Raw genomic sequence first — 6384 nt, 5'->3', positions numbered from 1 at the left:
TGCTGTAATCATCTTAATGCATTGCAGAATGCCCCATGCAGATGAAAAAAATGGCTTTTTCTTAAGGATACGGGTAGCTCCTTAAGGAATAAAATAGAAGAGAAGGAACCAAATGGCATAGCTAAGCTTTTTTTTTTATCTCAAACTAGGCCGGTGTGTATACAGAGCTACTTGGAGGGGGGAAGGGACCCAACTTATATTAGGATGCATTTGGTATGCTAGAAAATATAGATACAAATCTGGCAATCCTCTACCTCCAGTTGCCCAGGATTTCTTAAAGGTCTTGTGTGACAAGTGAGGCTGTTTTTTATCCCATATACATTTAATGGTAAGCCTATTTATTCAAACTAAGAGCAGGGAAAAGCCCTTTAACAGCAATAGGCTAGTGATACAACTTAAGTCATTATCATATTTATAGAAACAATTTTGGGGAAAATTAGGACAAATTTTAACATCTAAATATGTTATTTCCTTGCATATTTGAAATGGAAAATGCTGAAACTGAGAAGGATTTGGTCTTTTGGATATATCTATTGCATGCAATTTATTCCAGTTAATGAAAAAAAAGATCTTTCCAAAAATATCAATTGAATTCAATAATGATGGGGCTGATGAGGATGATTTCTTCAATAGTACAAAAATTTCATCAGCATATAAACTGATTTTATATTCTTTCCTGCTTACGGTGATACCTTCAATGGCTGAGTGCTGACATACATACATTGCCAGTAGTTTAAGAGCAACATAAAAAAGGAGGGGCAAGAGGGGAAAGCCCCGTCATATCTCTCATGCTAATTGAAATGTTGGAGAATTAACTCCATTAGTTGATACTGAAAGGAGGGGAGAGTTATATAATACACTGACCTGATTCGGGAATATTGGTCCAAATCTGTTTTGTTTGTTTGTTTTTGTTTTTTAGGACAGCCATTAGATAAGGCCATTCAGCCCTATCAAAGGCTTTCTCTGCATCTAGTGATAAGGCTATGTAGGGAAAATCTGACATCTAAGCTTGCTGGATCAGGTGAGCAATTTTTCTCACATTATCAGCAGCCAATCTTCCTTTAATGAAACCAAGTATGAAAAATAAAATCGGTTATAGTCCACTTTACATGTCAGGAGTGTTGACTGTTCCAAGGGACTTATGGTCACCATAACATAATCCATCACAGGCAGAGTTAGTGAAGAGATTCTGTCCAGCAGTACAAGCTGTGATGATTAGTGCTGATAATACTTCAGTCAGTAGATGGTGTTATAAACCCCAGTTTAGTGTTAAACTGTTAGTCTATGCATTCCCGTGCTATGCAGTTGTTGTTGCTCAGTTCCAAGGGATATCAGAAGAAGAGTTCAGTATAGCTGGTTATCCACTAGGAGTTGGAAGATTATATAAATTAATATTACCACATCTAGAAGGATTTTTAAACTTGTTGAGGTATGCTTTTCATTATGAAAAAAACATTTTGCTATTTTTGATCAAATCTGGTGTCAGTCTTTGAAAGTGTCTGCCAAGCTTCAGAGGGGTTTTTGGAAAATCCTGTGAAGCCTACTAAATCCATAATGAAGGTGGGTGGGTACTTGATGCTGTATCTGACGTTGGTCCCCTTCAGGATTTACATTCCGCCATTGAATGCAGCCATCTTTTTGTTTAGAACAGCTGGGAAGTCAGGAAAAAAAATTGTGGCCTTTATACATAAGGGTTTCAGCCTTCTGGCAGCATTCATTAACATTGCTTTATCAATACATTTCAGCAGCTTGAAGGTGATGGGGTGTGGGCTTGCCAGACTCCTGCCCTCCAGTACCAGGCATTTGATGAGCACTTTCAATATCTAATAGGCACAACTCGGGGGTCCAATTTATGTTGGGTAGCAGTTTCTGAAGAAAGCTTATACTATCCTTCCCCTCTAGACCTTCAGCAGTGCCCAAAAGGCAAGGACTGTTTCTTTGAGATCTGTTTTCTAAGTCATCCTGGTTTTTTTTTTTCCAGTTTGTCTAGTCTAAGCTTTAACGAGGCAGCTTCTTTATTAATTTTCCTGGTTTCAATGACAAACTTTTGTCGCTCTTTTTTCAAGAGAGCCATTTGGGATTTTACATCACATATATCTTTAGAGAGGCCATGAATATCTTTTGAGATTGATTCCAGTCAGTCTGTGAGGAATTCTTTTAGTGCCACAATATCCTGGCCTAGATTCTACTGCGGCCTTGCAGTGTCCCCCTTCAGCTGCTTAGGTGATTCAGGCATAGGTCTTTTGTTGCCTCTCATGTTTTCATTGAAATCTATAGTTTATCCAGGGGATTAATTTAAGCTTTTATGACAGAAACGTACTTGACAATTTGTTAGGAATAGCAGCAAAGAATCCTGTGGCACCTTATAGACTAACAGATGTTTTGCAGCATGAGCTTTTGTGGGTGAATACCCACCGACGAAGTGGGTATTCACCCACGAAAGCTCATGCTGCAAAACGTCTGTTAGTCTATAAGGTGCCACAGGATTCTTTGCTGCTTTTACAGATCCAGACTAACACGGCTACCCCTCTGATACTTGTTAGGAATGTAATTATTAGAGGTGAATTGATATGCAGGGAGTGAGGAGGTCCAGGACTAAGCAGCCATCTTCTTCCTGGGTACCATGTGACACCTCCCACTCTCCAGATCTCCTTATTCGTACTTTTTATTTACACCTATGCAAAGTGGGTGTAAAATACTACCAAATCAGCATTCTTCACATTCTTACACTGCTAATAACAATTTACATTTCCTGTGCACAGGTGTCAATGATGACACAGCGTGCAAAGCAGTGGAGAATCAGGCCCAAGAAGTTGCCTTACAGTTGGCTGGAAAAGGTACCCAAATGCTGCTAAGAATGGACAAATCAGGCAGCCCCCTTTTGCCCTGGAGGACCCTTCCAGCAGTACCATTTGCAGACATTGATTTTAGCGACTCTGGATGAGACCTCTATTTTCTATGGTCTCCCCTGGCTGACTCCGTAAACTAATTCCAGAGCTCCAATCAGAAAACATAGGAAAAAGGGCCATTTCCCTCCTGGAGTCACAATTTCATCTGGTACAATCTTTACCATTAACCCTAGAGTTGTGTGTTGCAAGAGGAGCTCCATGGCATGCAGGGAAAAATTGGTAGGGCTCTCAAACCTATGGATGAAGTACACTCATTAATACATTTAGTCTCTCAACATTGCAGTGAAGTAGAAAAGTGTCTCTTTCACAAATGAGGTAAGCAAGGCTGAGAGAGATCCTATGATCATATTATGCAGGAAGTCTGTGGCAGAATGAGATATAGATCCCAGCTCTCCTGAATTGCAGTCCTGTATTTAAGCACAAAATTATTTTTGCATCCTTATGAATGGAGGCTTTGATTTTTGCTTTACCTTAAAAATGAGTTCTAGAAATCTAGCTCTACTTTCAATTTCTTCTGCGCTATTTGTAATCTAATCTTTCAGGTATACATCATTATGATAATTTACATCAGTAATTTGGTTTTACTCATTAAATTGTTGCCTTTTTCTTTTTAAAGATAGGGCATATTTAATGGCCGCATTATATAATGTACAGCCAACCAGGAATATCCTGCATTCTTTTGAAAGGCAGTTTAGTAATTTTCCACCAAATTTATCTAAGCATCTAAATCTCATTTTCAAGATACCAAATGTTCTTTCAATTATCATTCTGGTCATTTTTTGAGTTTCATTATAATTTATAATGTAGATTAGACAGAAGAGAAATTAGGCAGTTTTTCAAGGGCTATCCACTGTCACCTAAAAAATAGGTTTAAAAAACTCTCCAAACCTGCAGTACTTTATATCAGAGCACCTAGACAGCAGCTTCCTGAGAAGCCATCCTTGTTGAGAATTGTCTTTTGCAAACAACAGTAAATTTTTTTCTTTCAAATATGTATATATAATTAAAATATATTTGGAGTAAAAGTTCATATTGCACAGGATCTTACTCCCATGACTCCAGTACAAAAGTCAACCATTCACACAGCTGTAACTCAGTGAAGTGCTTTGAAATGTACTTCTTAATAAACAAAAATTACCTCAAACTAATAAAATCTACCATTACAATTAAGATGTAATACATGCCTTAATTGAGTAACTGCAAGATCTCAGTACTGTAACCTTTGTCTCACCCCTCCTCTTACCCTTATTTATTTTGTCATATCCAAGGCCCTGATTCTGCTACCCCATTAGTGAGAATGTGTGTGTCTCTCTCCCACATCTCCTGCTGCCCCTCTTCAGAAGCATCAGTAGCAGGTCATGAATCAATTGCTATTCCTACAGGTTTATATTATAATCCAAAGTATTTACACCAGATGACTACATGCTCTGTACAATATATGACAGAGTGAATTTCAGTAAGGTATCATTGAATAATGAAATTTTCCATTGAACCAGAGATAAGGAAACACTTATCCCAAATATATTGGGCCAAATTCATCGCTGGTGTAATTACATTGAGCAACAAAAGGGTTCACCGAAGATAAATTTTCCCCTCTGTGTCAATCAGCAACTAAAATTGACTGGCCTAGTGGTAGCAATATAAAACACTCATGATATATCTACACTACGGGATTATTCCAATTTTACATAAACCGGTTTTGTAAAACAGAATGTATAAAGTCGAGTGCACGTGGCCACACTAAGCACATTAATTCGGCGGTGTGCGTCCATGTACCAAGGCTAGCGTCGATTTCTGGAGCGTTGCACTGTGGGTAGCTATCCTGTAGCTATCCCATAGTTCCTGCAGTCTCCCCTGCCCATTGGAATTCTGGGTTGAGATCTCAATGGAAAAACAGTGTCACGGGTGATTCTGGGTAAATGTCGTCACTCAATCCTTCCTCCGGGAAAGCAACGGCAGACAATCATTTCGCGCCCTTTTTCCCTGGATTGCCCTGGCAGACGCCATAGCATGGCAATCATGGAGCCCGTTTTGCCTTTTGTCACTGTCACCGTATGTGTACTGGATGCTGCTGACAGACGCGGTACTGCACTGCTACACAGCAGCATTCATTTGCCTTTGCAAGGTAGCAGAGACGGTTACCAGTCATATTGCACCGTCTGCCATGCCATTGTAAATTGGCGATGAGATGACGGTTATCAGTCATTCTGTACCGTCTGCTGCTATCATGGGTGCTCCTGGCTGGCCTCACTGAGGTCGGCCGGGGGCGCATAGGCAAAAATGGGAATGACTCCCCGGGTCATTCCCTTCCTATGTTTTGTCTAAAAATAGAGTCAGTCCTGCCTAGAATATGGGGCAAGTGTACTAGAAAACCAGAGAGCACAGCTGCTCCGTGTCAGAGCCCCAGAGATCCCGCAGAAATGATGAGCTGCATGCCATTCTAGGGGGTGCACCTGCAACAACCCCACCTGTTGTTTCCCTCCTCCCCCAACCCTCCTGGGCTACTGTGGCAGTGTCCCCTCATTTGTGTGATGAAGTAATAAAGAATGCAGGAATAAGAAACACTGAGTTTTTAGTGAGATAAAATGAGGGGGAGGAAGCCTCCAGCTGCTATGATAGTCCAGGCAGGGCATTAAAGGGTGTGGGGGGGAGAGTAGCCCAGCCCCCGCTACTATGATAGTCCAGGCAGAACAGAATATTTTCTTTAGACATGAAAGGGGGGGGGCTGATGGAGCTCAGCCCCCAGTTGCTATGATGAGGACGGTTACCAGCCGTTCTGTACCATCTGCTGGGAATGACCAGGAGTCATTCCTATTTTTACCCAGGCGCCCCCGGCCGACCTCATCGAGGCCAGCCAGGAGCACTCACAGGATGATGACGAGGACGGCTATCTGTCCTTCTGTACTGTACCGTCTGCCACCGAGGAGGGGATGGGAGAGGATGCTGCGGTTTAGCGCTGCAGCACCCCGTCTACCAGCAGCATGCAGTAGACATAGGGTGACATTGAAAAAAGGTGAGAAACGATTTTTTTCCCTTTTCCTTCGGGGGGGGGGGAGAAGGGTGTAAATTGATGACATACGCCCTGAAACACCCGGGAAAATGTTTTTGACCCTTCAGGCATTTGGAGCCCAGCCAAGAATGCAAATGCTTTCCGGGGACTGTGGGACAGCTGGAGTCCTCAGTACCCCATCCCTCCCTCCCTCCATGAGCGTCCATTTGATTCTTTGGCTTTCCGTTACGCTTCTCATGCAGCACTGTGCTGAGTCCCTGCTGTGGCCTTTGTCTATCATAGATTGGAGATTTTTTCAAATGCTTTGTCATTTCGTCTTCTGTAACGGAGCTCTGATAGAACAGATTTGTCTCCCCATACAGCAATCAGATCCAGTATCTCCCGTACGGCCCATGCTGGAGCTCTTTTTGGATTTGGGACTGGATCGCCACCCGTGCTGATCAGAGCTCCACGCTGGGCAAACAG

Source organism: Mauremys reevesii, linkage group 5 (assembly GCF_016161935.1).
Source record: "Mauremys reevesii isolate NIE-2019 linkage group 5, ASM1616193v1, whole genome shotgun sequence".
Classification (NCBI taxonomy): Eukaryota; Metazoa; Chordata; order Testudines; family Geoemydidae; genus Mauremys; species Mauremys reevesii.
The sequence above is the reverse complement of the archived record's forward strand: the minus strand, read 5'-3'. Positions refer to the sequence as shown.